Raw genomic sequence first — 21,546 nt, 5'->3', positions numbered from 1 at the left:
TTGATTTCTTGATAACAGCCATTCTTTCTGGAGTGAGATGAAATACCAGTATTGTTTCAATTTGCTTCTCTTCCCAAAATAGTGATGTTGAACTTTTTTTTTCATATATTTATTTGTTGTTTCTACCTCTTCATCGGAGAAGTGTCTACTTATTTCAGCTGTCCAGCTTTACACTGAGTCTCTAAATTTTTTGGGGGGCCCCAATTTTTTGAGTTCTTTCTATATTCTAGATGGTAGTCCAGCATCTGGGGAATAGATGACAAAAGATTCTACCTGCACTGTGGGTGGTCTTTTTTTCTCTGTGATTTCTGTTGCTGTGTAAAAGCTTTATTAATAAGGTAAGACCATAGCTGTTGATTCTTTTTTTTTTTTTTTTGGTGGAACCGGAGATTGAACTCAGGACCTTGCGCTTTCCAGGGAAGTGCTTATTCTACTGAGCCATCTCCCTGGCCCCTGATCTAGTTCTAATCTTCATCATGTGGAAGTCCAATTTTTCTGGCCTCACTTATTATCTTTCTTGCAGTGAAGGTGTTTGGCTCCTTTGTCAAAGATAAAGTGGGGCTGGTGAGATGGCTCAGTGGTCTAAAGCACCTACTTAGAACAAGCTTAGCAAAGCACGGGGACTGCGGTTCAATCCCCCAGCACCACATGCCAGCCAGCCCCGCCCCCTGGTGGGCTGAGCTGGCCACACACACACATAAATAAATAAATAAAATTAAAAAAATAAAAAAAAGGTAAAGTGGCTGAGTATGTTTCGAGTTGTTTTTGCATGTTTTAATCTGTTCCACTGATCCTCAGTTCTGGTTTTTTGTTTGTTTTATGATACTGGTGTTTTTTTTTTTTTTTTTACAAGTACCATACTGTTTTTTTGTTTTTTCCAGTGGAACCAGGGATGGAACTCAGGGCCTCGTGCTTACCAGGCAAGTGCTTATTCTGCTGAGCCATCTTCCTGGCCCTCCATACTGTTTTATCACAGTTTTTAAAACTTTTTTAAAATTTTTATTTATTTAGTACAGAGTCTACAGGGTCTTACTGCATAGATCATACTTGTAGTGATCCTCCTGTTTTCAGCCTCCGAAGTGCTGGGATTGCAGGTGTGCACCACCTGTCTCAGTGGCTGTCTCAGTGTGCCTTGGGGGTGGGGCTGGCATGGTATGCTGGGGATCAAACCCCAGTCCCTGTGTCTGCTTACGCAGGCACTTTAATCTGTTGAGCTATCTGGCCAGCCCTAGTTTTGCAGTTTAATCATGAATGGCTGTTAGACTTTGTCAAATGCTTTTTTTTTTTTATCCATTGAGATAATCATGTGGTTTTTGTCCTTGGCTCTGTCAATATGGTATATTATGCTTATTGATTTGTGTATGTTGAATAATCCATGCATCCCTGGAATGAATCCCACTTGGTCATGGTATATAATTGTGAGTGTGCTATTCTGCTTGCCAGTATCTTATTGAGCCGGGAATTGAACTGCTTTGAACCGTGCTCCCTGCGCTTGCCTAAGCAGACACTTTAGACCGCTGAGCTGTATTGCCGGCCCCTTATTGAGGAATTTCTTGCATCTGTGTTTCTTGGAGGAGTTGGCTTGCGATTGTCTCTTTCGTTTGCACCCTTTTCTGGTTTCGGTGTCACGGTAATGTTTGTCTCCAGCAATGGATCTGGGAGCATTGCTTCCCTTTCACATTCATCAGAGAGCTCGAGAATTAGCACGTTAGGGCTTCAGATTTCTTATGGACTTAACAGTGAATCCATCAGTGCCTGGAATTCTGTTTTTTGGTAGATTGTTAAATACATTCTCAATTTCATTGAAGTATTAGTTTACTTATAATTTTTATATCTTTTTTAAAAAGATATACTTATTTATCTGGTACAGGGTATGCAGCTAGGACTCACAGTGATCCTCCTATCTCAGCCTCTCAGTGCTGGGATTACAGGAGTGTGCCACCATGCCTGGTTTCAGTGGTCTGCATGATGTGGGGCCAGCATAGCGTGTGGTATCAGGGATCGAACCTGTGTCATTGTGCTTGCCAGGCAGGCATTTAAACTGATACGAGAATTTACCTATATAAATTTATCTCACAGAGCTGCTTTCATGGGACCGGGCAGTTGGCTGAGTAGAATAAGCGCTTGCCTGGCAATCACAAGGGCCTGAGTTCAATCCCTGGGTCTGCAAAAAAAAAAAAAAAAAAGAACTGCTTTTATTGTGTCCCGTAAATTCCGGTATGTTTTATTAGCATTATCGTTTAATTGTGAACTCAGATCCTTGCGTTTGCCAGTCAAGCGCTTATCCTATTGAGCCATCTCCCCGGCTCCCTAATATCTTCTTTAATTTCTTCTATGACCCACTGCTTGCTCAAGAGGGTGTTATTTAATTTCCAGGCGTTTAAGAAGTTATTGTGGGCTGGGGAGATGGCTCAGCCATCTAAGCTCCTGCCTGGCAAGTGCAAGGACCCGAGTTTGATCCCTAGTACCAAATGCTGCTTGGGCCCGGAATGCCAGGCACACTGGCCACCAAAACCAGGCGTGGTGGTACACGCCTGTAATCCCAGCACTGTGGGGGCTGAGACAGGAAGATCACTACAAGGCTGAGCTGCATAGTGAGACCCTGTACCAAATAAATAAATAGATATTTTTAAAAAAAAAAACAGAGCAATGTTTTTTAAAAAGCTATTGTGGTTTCTTTCTTTCTTTTTTTTTTTTAAGGTATAGATAGTTGAGTTTCATTTTTGCCTTAAAATGTATGCAAACACTTCCGCACAGAGCTGGCCCCTCCGCAGGCCAAGTGCTCTGTTAGACACGGGACATTCTCTCCACACCTGCTACGCCATAAGGAGCAACTCCCAGCTTAGCTCAGCAGTAGAGCCGCGAGCAGCATTTAGGAGAGATGGGCACGGTGAGCGGCTGGTCACTGGCCTTTATCTCCACAGGCCGGAATTTACGTACTGGATTTGCCTTGTGCACCAGCTCTTTCCGGAGCCTGGCCAGCTCCTCCTTCTTCTGTTCCTCTTCCTGCTGCCTGGCCTCCTCCAGCCACTGAGCTCTCTGGGCTTCCAACTCTGCCATTCTTTTTTCCCCACTCCTGTCGCTCCTTGGCTCTCTTCTCAGTGGCCAACTGGAAAGGTTCCTGAACAGGAACTGATTTTTTTTCTTTCTTGGGAACAAAGGGCTCTTGGGAGGTGACCGTGTTTGGACGAGCCTTGAAGCAAGCTGCTGCTTTCTGCTGTCTCAGTTCCTCCTCCAGCTGGAGCTTCCACACCTGAGCCCTCTTAGCACCGATCTTGTCAGTCTCCAAGTCAAACGGCTCAACTTGGGTCACATTCTTTATCTTCTTCTCTGGCAGGTTAATGCAATCAAAATGAGGTACGGGACGGGCCTTAAACTTGGGTACCTCATCTGCTTTGGTGGGCAAGCGGATTCTGTTCCTCCTGTTCCTCCTTTTCCTCCGTGCAAAGCCTGGAGCCTTGGGGACGGTGAGTGGAAGGACTTTCTTTTCAGGAGCATACACAGCTCCTCCCGAAGCCTCAGGCGGGCAAGGTCTGGCCCGAAATTCAAAGTGTTCATCTTCCGATTTCTTCTCTGACCCCTGCTCCTGGATGATTTTCTCAATATCCGAATCAACGCCAAGAGGCTGGGTGGGTGGTTTCACAGGCGGTCTCTTCAGCAAGACAGGCCCACCTTCAATTCTGGGATCTACTTCTGGTGCTTTGAATGTGCACACTTTCATTTTTTTGTAAGGTGGAACTTCACTGATTACAGAAGTGGCACATCTCTTTGCTTTCTTGGGAATAGGGTGTTCTTCTTTCCTCTTCAAATCTTTCAGAGCCAGGACTCTAAGAGATATCCGCTGGGGCTGGGCTGGAGTATCTCTTGATTTGACTCCCTCAACTTTCAGAGTGCAACAAGCATCCGATGAATTAGAATGTTCCATAAGATTAATGTTTTCTGCCTCTTTGTAGTAAATGTTCTGAACTGGTTGCAAAGGTATGTGACTGGCTTGCTGAAGATTTGCTTTCCTCAAGGGAGTTTTGCTCGGCACCATCTCTCCTGACCCATTTTCCCCAAGGAACATATTGGCCTTCTCCTCAAAGCACGCATCTATGTTTTCTGCGTCTTCCTCATAATCCAAGGATGCAAAATTAATAAAGTACGAGGGAGCATCAAAAGAGTAAGAGTTTTTAATGTGCGACATTGTCCTACCCTTCACATGGAAGAGCAGGATTTTCCCAGTATTTGTGTCACGTTTCTCAACAGGTCAGTTTCTGTGGTTTACCAGGTCTGTCGGTCTGCTTGCCTACAGGCTTAACTGAAAGCTGCAATATATTCTCACTTCTGAAATCCTGAAGTCTAGAAGATTTCTCTTCAGAACCTCTCCTCAGCTCGCCCGACAGGAAGCGCCTCAGGCCCCTCTTTTGTTATTGATTAATAATTTCATTACACTATGGTCTGATAATATTCATGAACCAATTTCAATTCCTTTTCATTTACTTAAGCATGTTCAATGGACTAGTCTGTGGTCAATTTTGGAGAGTATTTCACATGAAGCTGAAAAAAAATGTGCATTCACATGTGGCATGGAGCACTCTGTAAACACTTAAGTCCATTTTCTGGAAAGTTTGGTTCAGTTCAGATATTGTTGATTTTCATCTAGTTGACCTAGTTGTGACTGTAGCATATTGAGATTATTAGAGTTGTAGAAATACTTATTTGATTTTTCATGTATGATAATTCTTGTTTTACATCATTGAGTGTGCCAGTGTTTGATGCATATATATTTCTGATTGTCATTTCTTCCTCTTAGATTGTTTCCTTTAGAAAGATCTAGTGGCCTCGTCTCTCTTGATAAGTCTTGGTTTGAAATTCACTTTGTCTTGGTTCTGAGTTCCTGTTTCATGGTACATTGTTTTCCACCCTTTAACTTTCAGTCCATGAGTTTCTTTCTGAATTAAGTGTGTTTCTTCTGTGTAGCATATTGTTGGATCTTGCTTCTTAATCCATTCTGCCTGTCTGTTTCATTTGATTGGTGGATGGAGACCATTAACATCGCTGGTTACAACTGATATGTATTGACTTATCCTTGTCATGTTGTTGTCCTGATTTTTGTTCCTCCCCTGTCCCCTGCCCCATTTAGTTGCCTTGTCTGGTGGATTCCTTCTGACGGGGTTCATGAAGTCACAGTCTCATTATCTTTCTCAAATGTCTTTCAGAATATTTTGGGGTGCTACTTTGGTGGTCATGAATTTCTTGAGGTGTTCTTGTCATGAAAGTGTCTTATTTCTTCATTCCAATCTCTCCTTAGGTTTTTTTTTGGAAATGTATTTAGTTGTTGCAGGGTCTCACTGTGCAGCTCGGACTCTCTGTGATTCCCCAGCTTTCAGCCTCCCCAGCGCTGGGGTTATAGGCATATGCCCCCACGCCTGGACTCTGGCCTGCTCAGCCGCCCCTGAGGGTGGGGCTGGCGTGGCATGTGGTGCCTGGGTTTGAACTGTAGTCTCTGCACTTGCCTAAGCTTGCTTATCCAGGCACTTTTGTCCACTGAGCTATCTCATCAGTCCCTCTCCTTAGTTTTGTGTTGAAATGTCTGTTATAATTCTGATGGGCTTTGATTTATATGTGATTTGATTATTTTCTCTAACAGCTTTTAATATTTTTCTTGTGTTGAAATTCTAGAATCTTCCCTATTATATGCTTGGGGTAGACTTCTTTAAAAATCATATCTAGGGGCTGGAGAGATGGCTCAGTGGTCTAAAGCACCTATTTGGAACAAGCTTGGAAAAGCACAGGGATCGCGGTTCGATCCCCCAGCACCACATGCCAGCCAGCCGTGCCCCCTGGTGGGCTGAGCTGGCCACACACACACACACACACACACACACACACACACTAAATAAATGTTAAAAAAAAAATAAAAAAAATAAAAATCATATCTAACTGGAGTTCTGCATGCCTCACTTATCTGAATATCAAATTCTTTAGGAAGTAAGTACCTTTCAGAAATGTTTTCTAGGTTTATCTGGTTTTTGAATCCCTCCTAGGATCCTATCTCTTCAATTTATTAGGGATGCAAGGCTGCTGTCTGTTTGGCCTCACACCTAGTTCATTGGCCCTAGACTGTGTATTATTTATGACTCCTAGACAATCTAGGTATTGGCATACAGGAGAGATCAGCTGATAACAAGTAGCTGTTACCTTGGCTAAAGTAGTCCAACGAGTAATAAAAATAGCATCAAGCATAGACTGTTAATTTGCTGCCTTTAGCCACAGGTATAAGATTGACAACCATGGGGCCAGGGAGATGGCTCAGTAGAATAAGTGTTTGCCTGGCAAGTGCAAGGGCCTGAGTTCAATCCCTGGTTCCGCCCCCCCCCCCAAAAAAAAAGATTGACAACCAAATCTAAGACAAATGAGAAAATTATTTACAGTAAATACCCACTCAATAGAGAGATTTTACCTTAAGGGAAAAAATTTGAAAGGGATAAGAGGAAAAAAGTAGAGAAATAAGAGAAAGAGATCAGACACAAGGATAGAGGAAGATGACCCAAGATATGGGGGACTGGCGAAGAAGACAGGAGGAAAGAAAGAAGGAAAAGCCCCAAACAATCACAAAACAGAAGGTCCAGTGATATAGCTCAGTAGCATAAGCACCTGCCTGGCAAGAATAAGGTTCTGAGTTCTATCCCTGGTACTGCAAAACAAACAAAAAACAACAACAAAACCACACACAAAAACTGAAACAATGTTCACACACACACACACACACAACAACAACAACAACAACAATAGCAACAACAAAAAAACCCCAAACAAAACAAAAATCACAAGTCACCACCACAACCCTGAACCCAAAAGCTGTGATTTCAAGCCTGGGGCTGTCTTCTGGGATCTAGAATGTTGTGGCCATATGCAGTTTGGGGCGTGACCCTGACAAAGTTGGCGCTCAGAGCCCAAATCCCTGCTGGATAAACCCGGTGAGCCTGCAGCAGCATTAGGGAATGGTGATGCTTCTAGTACTTTCAAGCCCATGGAAGGCCCAGGGACCGACGCTGGCCGTGCACCCGCGGCTTGTGTTGTGCAGCTCACAACAGCCTGGTGTCTCTTGCTGGGCTGGCTGTGGCTCCTGGGTCCTGGACACCTCCAGGTTGGCCCTCACCCAGTCACTGTGGGCGTTTAGCACCAGGAGACATGGAGGTCACTTGGACTGCAGTCGCTCACCAGCCGACGTAGCGCACAACATCCTCTGCTCTGGGCCATTGGTGGGCTTCTCCCTAGAGGTCCCTAGAGTCGCCCTCTGTCACCATCTGTAAATTCGATCTTCCTTTCTCAAACCACAAGCTGAGGGCCAGGAAGAAAATACAGACTGTCCTTTTCTTGTTCTGTGTTGAGATATGTCTTCTCTCTGTCTCTGTGGGCTCCAATTTCCCCAACAGAGCCTTTCTTGGGCCCAGGGATTGACCTCCTTCCTTTTTTTTTTGGTACTGGGAATTGAACTCAGGAGTTTGCACTTGCTGGGTAGGTACTGTGCCGCTGGGCTGTATCCCTAACCCTCCCTCCCTCCTTCTTCTTTTACCCTGGGTACTATTTTCCTGTGTCTGACTCTTGAAGAGGTTGATTTGTAGCTGCTCCCTTCTCTGCCACCTTTCAGATGTCTCCCCAGAATTTGTTTTGTTTTATTGGTAAAAGATTTTTCTTCATGCTTGCATCATACCAATTTTTTTTTTTTTTTTTTTTTTTTTTGAGACAGGGTCTTGCTTTGTAGTACAGGCTAGCTTTGAACTTGCTGTGTAGCCCAGGCTGGTCTCAAACTTGCAAATTTTAATTTTTTTTATGTGTTTAGTACAGGGTCTACAGGGTCTCACTGCACAGATCAGACTTGTAGTGATCCTCTTGTTTTCAGCCTCCCAAGTGCTGGGATTATGGGTGTGTGCCACCACACCCAGTCTCAAATGTTATCTCAGCGCGCCCGGGGATGGGGCCAGTATGGCTTGTTTCCTGGGATTGAACCCTGGTCCCTTTGTCTGCCTAACCGGGTGCTTTAATTCACTGAGGTATCTTGCCAGCCCTTAAATTTTTTTTTTTTTTCCCAGAACCGGGGATTGAATTCAGGAAGCCTTTAAATTTTTATTAAAATACTGGCACCAGTTGGTCTCTGTACACTTTAATATATCTGAAAATTTCCATGATATAGTTAAAACACAAAAAGAGAAAGAAAAGTTTCAAAAAAAGAGAAAAGTTTCAACATGCAAAGATTACAACAGTCGATTGGGAAAAACAAGACCTTGTATTTTTATTTTATTATTTATTTATTTTTAATTTTTTTATGGTACTGGGGATCGAACTCGGGACGTTGTGCTTGTGAGGCAAACGCTTATGCCACTGAGTTATCTCCCCAGTCCAACCTTGTTTTTTTTTTTTTTTTTGGCGGAACCAGGGATTGAACTCAGACCCTTGTGCTTGCCAGGGAAGCGCTTATTCCACTGAGCCATCTCCCTGGCTCCCCCAACCACAAAGTTGCTATTACTTATGCTTCAATGGAACAACTATAAAATAAAGAATATCTGATTTTGCTGGGGAAGTCAGCCAGCCCCTCCCAAGAAGAGAACAAACGGCACTTTGTTCATTCTTAACTGTGTCCTTACCCTGTACTCAGACGTGAGTATGACTTTCATTTGGTGAAAACCAACATAAAATATGCTTATTTTTGTAGTTTTCATTTTTAAGATAAATGACCAAACTCCCCCACCCCTCCTGTGATAGAATTTTAATCACCATTCAAAGTGGATGAATGGAAACATTTTCTTGCAGAGACTGGAATCTGCCCTTTTTGCATATATATATTTATAAAGCCATGACTTTTGGTATAAAGGTCCACAAAGCTGAAAATGTGTCTGACCATCTTGCAAAACTGCTCCGGCACCTCTGGGGCTTTGTACTGAAAAATCTCGGGGGCTTTAAGCTACATAGGGATTTTTTTTTTTTTTTTTTTTTTGCTTTTGTTTTGTTTTCATTTTATTGTGTATGTATTATTCTTTGGGGAGAGGAGTAGCTACAGTTTTAAACTCCCAACTCTGCTGTTCCTCCCTCAATTCTGTCTGTTGACCCAACAAACATCAGAGCCCAGGGATGGTTAAAGGCCAGCGGAAAGGGAGGACTGAAAACTTCGGGATTTCTCACTTGCACAATCTTTATCTTTGCAAAGATGTGAGATGAAATCTCATTTATTCCTGTTAATTATTGACATCTCGCTGTGGACACAAAATAATCTTTTTCTCTCCCCCACTGTCTATACCCCCTAGCCGACTTTGCGTTAGGAAAGCAATTGACAGCCTAATGTATGGAAAGGGAACCTTTTGTGTGGCCCCATAATGACCAATTTTTCTTTGGGACTCACCAAAGCTGTTCAAACAAGAGCCCCATTGTCCCTTTCAGAACCGAATAATAGAAAACTTAAATGAAATCTGGAGGTCATTCAACCCCTTAAGAAACACGGAGGTGGACAGCACGGCTCAAAGCCCAGAGCCCTCGAGCACGTGACTCGTCACACACACACTCATATTTTCAGAAGAGATGGCAAGAGTGTCCCGTACTCCAGAAGCTGCGGGATAGCGATTTATTTCCTCCCTTTGGAATTCTGATTCCACCAGACACAAATCACCAGATGTGCTTTATCCAGAGCAGAGATAAAGGAAAAGTAAATGTAATGGTGGTCATTACCAGTAAGCCCGTGAGCAACTGCTATTTATTGAGCTCTTAATATTTAACTTCCACTGTAACCCAAGGCTGTGACGGTTGTGTCCATTCTCTAGATGAGGGACTGGAGGGCCCGAGAGGAAGAGCAAGTCACCTGGGAATCGCAAGGCTGCCACCTAACTACTAGTGGAAGAGTCGTGTTATTATCGGTTTGTTTCTTTTTAGTAAGAATCTTTCTGGTTTATGTCTTATAGTCTGAATAACTGATTTGAAGATCGCAATACACAATGTAATAGCTATCGGCATTCTCTTATTATTTGGACATGAAATTTTGTTTCCTTTTTCATAAAATAAAAAGATCAATAGAACCGTACTTATATCAGGTACTTTTTCTGTTGCCCTGAAATATTTAAATATTCACCATATATTCAAGGACATTATCACAAATTTTTCTTTGTTTTTTGTTTGTTTGTTTTGCTTTGTTTTTTCTTTTGGACAGAGTCTCACTATGTAGCTCATGTAGCTCAGGTTGGCCTCAAACCCACAGTGATCTTTCTGCCTCAGCCTCCTGGGTGTTGGGATTAGAGTTGTACACACCAGGCCTTGCTTACTGCAAACTATGCGCTGTGATATACTTTGTTTTTTATACCAGTAAGAATATCTGCTGGATCAATTCCTAGATAGAAAAGTTGGGTTAAAGGTCATATACATATGGCTCACTTTGGAAAATATTGTCCAGTTGCCAACCTATCAATAGGAGACGGGGTAGAGAAACGACAGTGCATCCATCCTAGCATAGTCTGGACCTTGAAATACCCTGAAAGCCCACATGTTGAATGATTGGTTCCAAGGCAATTTGGGGCCATGGTGAAATTCTTAGGAGCTGGGGTACAGTGGCAGGAAGTTAGGGGTGTGCCCTTGAAGACCACTATCATGTGGTGAGCCCAATTCTACAGATGAAAAAACTGAGACCCCCATAGTCATGTGAACCTGACCTGGCCTGCTGTTCTTATACCCAGTCCTCTTCCCCAGTACTCCACCCTGCTTTTAGGGACTGGTGCACCCTGGGACAGCACTGAGAAGAAACACGTCCCAAGGGCCACACAGGTCTTCTCTGGCTTACAGCCTGGAGAGGCTGAGGTGGTGGGGATCGTACCTGTCAGTTGTCACGGAGTCACGACATGCCACTGAGGAACTGAACACCCAGGACACCTTTGCTGGGTGCACCCTGACCTTGAATGCAGCCCCCAGCTCCGAGCTCTGTGGCGCCCCCTGAGGCTTTGCCACCACTGCCTAGGACCTGGCCACCCAGCTGCCACCCCTGCCCTCCTGCTGCTGCTGCCAACCTGTCCCCCAGCGCCTCCTGAAAGCTCAGGAAGAAGAACTTGTCACTCCTCTGCTGACAGTACTCTTGCGACTGCTCAGGATGCAGGGGACCCCCGAGGAGGGGCCAGCCTGACTGTACCTGCTGGAAGGAGTGACAGGCATGGAGGTGGCCTGGAGACAATCGTGCTGTCTGCAAGGCTCATGCTGAACATGCTCTGCCACCAGACTGGGCCCACATTAGGAAGGACCCTGTGTCACTGCCACCCCACGGGGGAGGACATGCCATCCAGGAGAACTTGATTGGACAGGGGCAAACTGGCTTCACAGAAAATCCATGAGCTTCCAGGTTTTGCCAACTGTGACCGGCTTCTTCTGAGTCCTTAGGATTGAAATCCAGGAGCCTTAGTACCTCTGGGGAGACCCTGCAGCCCGGAGCCCACTGGCATTGCCCGAACCTAGTGAGATCAGGATCTTCAGCAGGGTTCCTGGGAGCCTGCGGGCAGGAGCAGGAGTTGCTGCAGCAGAAGCAACCTTGCAGCCAGGAGAAAGAGCCTCACCCAGGGGCACGGGCGTCACTTGGCACTCTCACACGTCCCACTGTGACCCTGCACATTGGCCAAAGGGCCAGGGGAGGCCCGGAAGGCCCGAGTGCCCTGTCTTGATCAGCCATTTCCACTTCTGCTTCGGTGTGGGTTACAAGCTCCGCGTGTGGTGACACTTGATGGCAGGAGCCACTGCTACAGGACGCGGTGGACTCTGCTGAAGGATAGCTGAAGCCGCGGCTGAAGGAGCAAAACAAATGTGCCCAGAAAACTGTGTGGACATACAGGGCTTGAATTTTTTTTTTTTTTAATTTTATTTATTTGTGTGTGTGTGTGTGTGTGGCCAGCTCAGCCCACCAGGGGGCGGGGCTGGCTGGCATGTGGTGCTGGGGGATTGAACCGTGGTCCCTGTGCTTTGCTAAGCTTGTTCTAAGTAGATGCTTTAGACCACTGAGCCATCTCACCAGCCCTGGGGCTTGAATTTTTTAAAGGCTCCACACTAAGTGTGTTTGTGTGCGTGTGTGTGCACGTGGGAGTGTGTTATGTTACTAGGGACTGAACCCAGAGAACCCTGAGCCAGTCTCCAGCATCTTCTCCCTCCCACGTTTCTTTGATCAATTCTACTGGCAAGCCCAAGGTCCTGAGTTCATTCCCCAGTACCACGCACACACACAAAAAAAATGTTCAATCAAACAACTCTAAACTTCCCATGCTGGGTGCGGACTCCAGTTCTCCTGCCCCGCCTCTCACAGTGTTGGGAGCACAGGCCTGCGCCACCCCGCCTGGCTTGAGCTCTGGACACTCACAGCTGGAAAGTGAGTAGCTCCAGCTGAAATCTCTAGGGCGGCCCCAGTCCTAGTCTCTCTCCATCCCCAGCAGCTGTGACAAGCAAGGGCAGCGATGGGGGAAGAGCCATTCCTCATTCTGCTGCTGTGACCCCTGGGGCAGCTGGTCAGGCCTGCCATGGTCCCCACTGACCACATCCAGCAAGGGAAAGTGCTGAAATCCCTACAACCTGAAGCGCCGTAGGGCTTGGATGTGCATGGGCAGACTGATCGGAAAGCCCCACGTCTCCTGCCCCCAGCCCTGACCACACCATTCCCCCAGCTGGCTGGGGGCCAAGGTGTCACTGTGGAAGGGCACCCAAACCACCATGCCACCTCTGAGCAGCTGCTCATTGGCGTGGCCGTGGGAAATGCACTCCCTTTATTAAGTGGGAACAGCAAAATATAGGGTACTTCTCTTTCTGTCTCTGTGTGTCTCTGTCTCTGTCTGTCTGTCTGTCTGTCTGTCTGTCTGTCTGTCTCTCTCTCTCTCTCTCTCTCACTCTCTCTCTCACACACACACACACACACACACACAGAGGTGTGCTCACACACCTGGCCATGAATATGGCTAAAAGCGGTGCAGAACAAAAGAAGCATAAAAATGGTAACTGGGAGCACTTTGGGAGTGGAGGAAGGACCCAATCCTAGAGACAGGGCTCAGGAGAGTTAAAAAGAAACCCTTCTCTACTCTTACTTTTGAGCCACCTGAGCAGATATCCATGAAAGTTAAATTAAACAAGGAGAATGTGGGGTTGGGGGTGGTAGGGTGTATGCTTAGAATGTGTGAGACCCTCAGTTCAGTCCCAGCACCAAAAACTAAACCAAAACAGCCTGGTCAAGCGGCACACACCAATGACCCCAGTGCTTGGGAGGCTGAGGCAGGAGGCCAGATTGGTATATAGCAAGTCTGTCTTGAAAAAAATTAGTTAATTAAGGGCTGGGGAGATAGCTCAGTGTCATAAGAACGTGTTTGGCAAGCTCAAGGTCCTGAGTTCAATCCTTGGTCCCCTCCCCCGAAAAAAAAAATTAAAAAGTGTAAAAAAAATCAAAACAAAATGAAATAGAAAGTTCATTCCTATTCCATCCACACATCACCACTTGAACATCAATGATTCAAAAAAATGTTCAAAAAAATCATTATAATGATTTTTTTTCCTTTTTTTTTTTTGCTCACTCAGGCTGCCTTAAGGGCGGGTCTGGTAATGCAGGAGAGGTGAGGACTGAACTGTGGTATCCTGCACCTGACTGCATTTGCATGAGCAGGTGCTTAAACAACTGAGCTAACCAGCAGCCTCCGCCCTGCCCCCCACCCCCCATCCACATTAGATCGTATGACACACGTAGACTTACAACTTGCTGCTTTAGTTAGCATTCAACATTTTTTATGTCAGAATATCTTCTCATTCATTTCAATATTTTCCATTATCATTTTAAATCAATACCACAATAATTTTCATGATTAAATTAATTTAGTAGCTCTCAGTCCTGGGCCAAGTTTACTTCACTGTTTATTTTATTTACCAAACAAAGAGGATGAAGACAGGGTCTAAAAAAAAAAAAAAAAGGACAAACTTTAAAAAAAAAAAGCCAAATCTCTAATGGCATCCTGACAGATTAAAATCTGATAGCTAACTTGAAAAAGAATATATGTAAAGAATTAGTTGAGGCCATTTTGTTAGTTCTCAGCTTAAGAAACCCAGAACAAAAATGAAGCCAAAGGCCCTCAGAATTTAAAAAAAAATTCTAAAATCTTAAGTCAGAAAAAGAGTAAGAAATGAATTTATTTCTACTTTACTTCAGGCTGAAGTGTACAGGCACATAACATTGCCTGGTTGCGGAAACAAATCTTTTTTGGACAATAGATAAAAGTAATACACAAGAAGAGAGGAGGGAGACCAGCCCCCAGGCGGGCGGCCCAGCAGGGCACTTACTCCACTGTTTCAATATCAAATCAAATCCTCCAGGACCAAAACAGTGAGAGAAACTTACAGTGGATCCCAGGAGGGAGATGGCTGCTTGCAGGGGTGGCAGAGCCACGCCATGATGCAGTAGGAAGACTGAAGCGGATGTACGTGTGCCTCACGGGAAAGGCTGACAAGTTCTTTATTTTTGTTTTATTTTATTTTACTGTGGAATCGGGGATTGAACTCAGGACCCTGTGCTTGCCAGGCAAGCACTTATTCTACTGACCTATCTCCTTGGGCCCATGACAAGTTTTTTAGGTTGAGATAAAGCACACTGTGGGATGACAGCATTTTTTAATAACATGGTGATATATATATGATATATATTATTTATATAATATACATGATTTATATATATATTATTTATATATAAAATTTCCACAAGGGAGGCACACACTGGCCGTGAGGAAGCTCACTAACCCTAGGAGCGGGCAGTGGAAGGGCCTTCAAGGTTTCCTCTTGGACTCTTCCAGGGCTGGTCTATGCATGTGCATTGTGTGCATTTAAACACACTTTCAAATGCGGAGGAAGCTCTGTTCTGTGGCATTGAAATAGGACGCTCCCAATGTAAACACATTTCACTCTTCTAAAAATAAATTTGGTAATTCCAAATTCATCCTCAGTCAGAGCAGCTCGTCCATTTGGGGCTCATTCATTTCCTCCAGAAAACAGTGAATAAACACAGCGGGGCATAAACGCGGGTGCTGGGAGGAGAGGAGCATTTACACTGGATCTGCCTTTTCGGCTTTCTCGAATGTGGACCTTACCAATTTCTTTGACCTCTCTCTCTCCTTTTTTTTTTTTTTTTTTTTTTCCATTCCAATGCATGGCAGTGACAAGGCATTGAATTACCAGTTTGTCACTAACGCCATAGGCTTTATTATTCCTTTGAACAGAAGCTCGGCTTAAAAAGAAAAGTTTTTCTTAATAAGTAGCTGTTCATCCTTTGATATGCACATCTGGATCCGGGTCTTATCTGCCGCACGCTAATGCTGCTTTCTGCAGATAAGGATGAAAGAACAACTCAAAATAACAAAAAAAGGAATAAAATGTGCCAGATGCCTAAAAAATAAGGACAATGCAAAAAAAAAGGCAACTGGCTTTACTATTCTTGGGAATAAACTCTATCAACAATTGAAGTAATCATTGAGTGGTCAGTGGATGCAAGCATTTTTTTTTAAAAGGGATTAGGAAGGGAAAAAAACAGGCAAACACAGCGACAGCCGCTGCCACATTCTGTTGGAAATTAAGAGGGAAATAAACCCAAGTATGCTATCAATCACTCTGGGGTTTACTGTTGATCTGCTCCCCGCTGCATTGTTTCTTCTTCGTTTTCTTTAATTTCCTTTCTCTTCATTCGACTATGACTTTAAGCATGTTAAATTCACCGAAGAACTGAAAGATTTGGATTCAAATCTATTTTAAATATTGATTTAAATATACAGAAAAGTACTAGAAAAAAACAATCATTAGGATTGAACTACTTTTTTTTTTTTTTTAACTTTTCCTCTTTAAAGACTAAATGTCAAAAAAAAAAAAAGACTAAATGTCCTTCTAAATGGGATTTTTCTCGATTTCTAGATCATCTTTGTTCATGGAAAGAAAAAGTGTTCTTACAAAAATATTATGATTTTCCCAGTTCTGCAAAAAAAATTAAAAAATTATAACTTTCTCAGTATTAAGAATCTTCAAATCTAAATGGGCCTGATGTTTTTCACAGTTCAGTTAGCGTTAAGGACGAAAGAGTGGAATTGGCATGTATAATGTACAGATAGGACTTCTAGATATTCTATATGATTTCTGTCTTCTAGGTCATCTTTGTTCTTTTCAAAAGAGGCCACGGTCAGTTTGCCCACTGGTCAGCTTACTTTGTAAACACGCGCGGGGAACATCAGTCGTTCCGGGCAGATTGTAACTGATATGTTAATAGACAAGCAAATAAAACTTCTGCTTCCCATTAATTGCTGGGTAAACTGGAAGCTGAGGCTTGCTGGGGGAGGGGGCCAAACCCACGGCGGGCTCCGCGTCCCCGCCGGCCGGCCGGTGGCAGCGCAATCCCACGTCGGGCTGGGCCAGCTTTCTTGCCTAACCAGATAACATTCACGAACTGATTCCGCATTAGCATGCAGCCGGCATGGGAAAATGATAAACTCCTATTACCACTGTCATGGCAACTGAAAAAATGGCTGCGTTGGGGGGAAGGAGGCACAGGAGAAGAAAAGCAAAGCCCTGTCTCTTTCTTCTGTTTGACATCTGTTGTTTAACATACAAAATTGTATTATCATGACGCAAGTGAGGCGGCTGAAGCCCGCCTAGGAATGAAGACCGCCCGGGCCGGCGCCCCACGCCCCTCTCGCGCGCGCAGGAGTGCACCCCGCGACCTTAACGCTTCCCTGTTCAACCGAGACACGAGCAGGAAGGGCTTGGGAAGGTGGGGTGCTGCAGCAGGACCCCACGGCGGCACCTTCTGAATCACAAAGTGAAAAGGAAGGCGCTGCCACTTTTGTTGGTGCTTTTCTTAACTACCCATTCTTTTTGTTTCTGCTCAAACTTCCCAAACATTTTATTTACTTACTTATTTTTTAAATAGGAATTGGAGCAGGGTTTGTGAGTCCAGGGAGAGAACCCAAGCGCGCTTGGCAAACACAGGTACAGGCGGAAGGTTTAAAAGGTTTCTGCAAGTCGCTGAGGAAGAGGTGACCGGGCGTTTTTAGGGCTCACTGAGAAAGGTCCTTTCTGTAAGGCTGGATGAGACAGGTTTTAATTGCCTTGTTCTACTGTCCTTTCCCATTTTTATTTTTTATTTTTTATTTTTAAATAAGGTGCTTTATAACAGGAGCCGGGCATATAGCTCAGTAGCACAGCGCCCACCTGGCAAGCACAGGATTGTGTGTCCGATTCCCGGTACCAAAAAAAAAGTGCTTTTTATCAAACAGTCCCATACAGACTTGGCTTTTACAAAATGTGCTGGGGCTGGAACGCAGGGCCTTTGGCGTGCTAGCCAAGCGTACTATCACAGATCCACATTCGGACCCCCAGTGCGGTTCCTTCTCAGGAAGTTTTGAACGGGGCTACACAAATGGATCTTTAGGAAGAGCCCAGCACCAATGCCCTACAGCCCTATATTATCCAGATAGCACCTCGGGGCACAGCCTTGTTGTTTTGGAGAACGTTTAAATGAGATGGCTTTGGAATATACTGTACTCTCCACCTCCTCCCAGGAGCATAATCAGAACAAAACTGATGCCAGTTGGGGCTGTTTTCTCCAGGGAGCAAGACAGCTGTTCTAGATTGGGGCCATTCTCAAATGGAGGAAACCGAGAAATTTCCAGTAAGACTGAGATTAAGCCCTTTGATAAGAGAAAGATTAGATAAGTGCACACAAAAGAAACACCATTTCTATATTTATAAGGCTTATTAGCAGTTTAAGATAGGGAATCTTTGGACCGTGCCTGCATGTGGTTAATACTAATACTAACATGTTCCAGCCTGCACTTTAATAATTAGGAGTCATAACAAAAGGGATGCAGAAGCCAAAGAAATCGGAAAGGTCAGAACTTCTCTGTTTGTTTTTCCAAATTGTTGGGGTAAAGTTACAATATGGCACCTGGTAAGCCCACCAGCTAAATACCCAGATAATGTACACAGTGACTGCAGGAGCCCTAGCCAGGTTTGGAACCCTGGGGGAGGAAGTCGCCTGGGGGGAGGGGAGCAGGACCCACCTTCTCCCTTCTAATCCTCAGCTGGCTGGCCCAGGGGAGTGGTATCCACAGGAGCATCCTGGGGGTGGCGGCTAGCATGACCACACCCCCCGCATCTGACTTCATGGATATTCCAGAATCAGATCATTTTTGTTTGTTTCCAGCCTTCGGTTCCATCAGCATTGCCTTTGTCAGGGGCGCGAGTTTTACATTTGCAATTCTAGATTCGTCATTCACTTGGGCTTCCGGCAGCCCGCCCACTGCTGGGCTTTACATCTTTGCTGCACATCAAATGAGTGGAGCCTAGAAGCTGTCCTGGATGCTTCCTGGGGGGGGGGGGGGAGTACTCTTTTTGCAGCTTACATTTTGAGAGGCAGAACTTTGTGTGGGGAGAACGTTCTCCCCCAGGTGAGGCTTCGGGGTTCAAACCCTCACCTCTCTGCCCCAGCCGGGTTGCTGGCTGGGGCTCAGACTAGCTTCCCCACCATCTTCTAATAAAACAACTATGCATTGCAATCACCAGGGGAGGCTTTGTGGTTTTTTCTTTTGAGAATTTGCTTTCGATTTATAGGCTCTCCTGATCTAGAAATCAGACCAATGGAAATAGTGTTCGCTTACCTCTCAAAGAGAACTATGAACAGAGACAAATAGGTGTGAATTTAAAATGATGATAATTAACAACTACATCCAACACGCCACAGGTTGGATTACTAGAGAAGCCGGAACTCTGAAGGAGTGTGGCGTGACAGCTCTTCACAGCCATCCAGCAGACCCGGGCCTTCCCAACATGTGAGCTGCTCTCACACACCTTGGGGGGCTTCTCCCCACCAGGAATCAGCTCCTGGAGCACAGGAGCCTTCTCCTGGCCGAGTCCAAAGGGCCGAGATCAGAGCCTGCCCATTGCGCTCGTGTACACAGGTAGCTTCTGCTGGGTGTACACACGAGCACAGAGGAATGAACGATCAGTACACCCTTGGGCTGGGTTGCTTATACAAGAATTTTTTTTTTTTTCTTTTGTATTTTAGGGAAGGGTCTACAGGGTCTCACTACTAGACTGGACCCTGTGAGTGATCCGTCTGTTTACAGCCTCCCAAGAGCTGGGATTACAGGCACGTGCCATCACGCCTAGTCTCAATTGCCGGCTCAGTGCACCCCTGGGGCGGAGCCCGCACACAGGTCTGGGGATCTAACCCCCAGCGGCTGAGCCTGCTAGTAGGTGCTTTAATCTGCTGAGCTATTTGACTGCCCCCCCCAATAGTCTTCTTTGAGGAGAGAGGAATTTTTTCTTTTCCTAAATGGCTGGGTCTTAGTAAGTTGGTAATAGAATCCCAGTCATTTTAACAGTTAACTTGAACAATATAATAGTAATTATTATTTATTTATTTATTTATTTTGGCAGGACTGGGGATTGAACTCAGATACTTGCGCTTGCCAGAGAAGCACTTATTCTACTGAGCCATCTCCCTGCCCGCATAGTAATTATTAAGAATGGGATAATTTTAATGATGTGATACATTTACTAATTTGAATAAACAACTTGAAACATTAAATGTTGAAAGACTGATATTCTCCTTTCTGTAACTACCACTGATTTTTTTTCCCTCTAAATATCTTTGAGGAGTACTTGTTGAATAACTGGACAGAAGGCTCAGAGCTAGTTATTCTGAGGATGGAAAGAAGCTTGTTCCTGGCCCGGGGACCAGTGTTTGGCCCAGGGCACTGCCAGCCCTGTGTGAGGTGACGACAGGAGAGCTGGAAACGAAAGCTGCAGGAGACGCGGAGAGCATGCTGGGATTCCTGCCACGGGCGGGCGTGGAGCACAGCCATCCAGGTGGGCCACAGAGAGGCGGTGGGAGAGCCCAGGACAGAGGGGATAAAGAAAGTCTTAGTTGTGCCGGCCAAATAGCTCAGCGGATTAAAGCGCCTGCAAGTAGGTGTAGGGGCCAGGGGTTTCGATCCGGGGGTGCACTGAGATGGCAAATTGAGACTGGGTGTGGTGGGGCGCGTCTGTAATCCCAGCTTTTAGGAGGCTGTAAGCAGGCAGATCACTACGAGACCAATCTAGAGTGAGACCCTGAACACCCTGTAGACCCTTCCCTAAAAAAATACAAAAAAAAAAAAAAAAAAGAAAGAAAGAAAGGTTTAGTCCGAAAAATCTAGGGAAAATGGGCAGAAGTTCCCAGGAAAGGCAGCCAGCGGCCTGAAGCCAGATGCAGATGCTGCGCTTGCTCCAAGGTGGAGGGACACAGCAGGAACATGATGTCCGCACGGCCTGGCCCGCTGCAGTCTCCTGGGAAGGTGACTCAGCAAGGAAGGTGCTGTGGGGCCTCCACACCCCACACCCAGGAATGCCCCCAGAACTGCATCCTCTGGTGCACCAGAGGCCCCCAAAGCCCAACACTGGGGCTTTCTTTGCAAGAGCGAGAGACCAGGGCAATGTGGGCAGCAACTGTCCATTCACGGGGCCACCTCTCCCCATCAAGGCAGAGCCGCAGGGCGCAGCTCTCCGTGAGGATGACAGGAAGCCTAACTCGGGTCAGTGTGCTGGCATGGCTTTAAGTGTGTGTCCTTTCAACAGTCTTCTGAAGAAGGAGGGATTCCAGACTATCCTTACTTCCTCAGATATGGAAACTGAAGAGAGACGTGGAAACTCCCCATGTCGTACAACCAGTGCATGGCAGGATGAGTGTTCAATGAAGAAAACTTGAGGCATGGAACTGTGTGTGCTGTGCTCACGTTTGCATAGACAGAAAGGAATCCCCCATGATGGGTAGGTATGCGTATGGTGACAGGCAGAGTGCAAGCCTGCGTACTTGTGCCTCTGCTTGTAGAGAGGCCTCTGGGGAATCAGAGAATCTATTACCCGGGGCCACTTCTGTGGCTGGGAACAGCTTGCGGAAGACAGAGCAGGAAGTAGAATTTACTTTACACCCTAAATTTGTACCTGCTCCACTCTGGTACAATGCACATGTGATCTCTCTCTGTAGATGCATGGGGACATCACCCATGCAAGAGCTGGGTAGCTGCGATTTATCTAAGTGACATTTGGTCACCGCATGGCTTATCATGTGCCCTGAGCTGTCCTAGTTTATCATGCCGTAGTTGTTCCTATTAAGATCTCTACAGGGCTGGGGAGATAGCTTGGTGGTCTAAGCACCTGTCTGGCAAGCACAAAGACCCGGGTTATTTCCCAGGTACTGTGTGCCGTACTGGCCCTGGGACTCCGGGTGTGCCACGCTGGCCACCGAAAGTGGGCTCATACCTGTAATCCCTGCATTGGGGAGGCTGAGACAGGAGGATCACTACGAGTCTGAGCTGCATAGTGAGACTCTGTGCCAAATAAATAAATAATTCCTTTTTAAATTAAAAAAAAGATCTTAGACTATCTAATAGTCAAGAGCAAGATCATCACAGAGGGCCCAGAGCTCCTCTCCCTCTTCTGAGAGTAGGAATGCGACTGGAGAATAGCTGTTCATCAAAACCAGTCAGTGGACATTGCCACATT

General features: G+C 45.4%; 1 pseudogene; it reads right to left on the bottom strand.

Annotated features, from left to right (window-relative positions):
• Positions 1-2,713: 2,713 nt before the first annotated feature.
• Positions 2,714-4,051, bottom strand: LOC101571879 (annotated as a pseudogene).
• Positions 4,052-21,546: the final 17,495 nt, after the last annotated feature.

Source organism: Octodon degus, unplaced genomic scaffold (genome assembly GCF_000260255.1).
Source record: "Octodon degus isolate 3935 unplaced genomic scaffold, OctDeg1.0 scaffold00077, whole genome shotgun sequence".
NCBI lineage: Eukaryota > Metazoa > Chordata > Mammalia > Rodentia > Octodontidae > Octodon > Octodon degus.
This window is presented reverse-complemented; position numbering and strand designations above follow the sequence as displayed.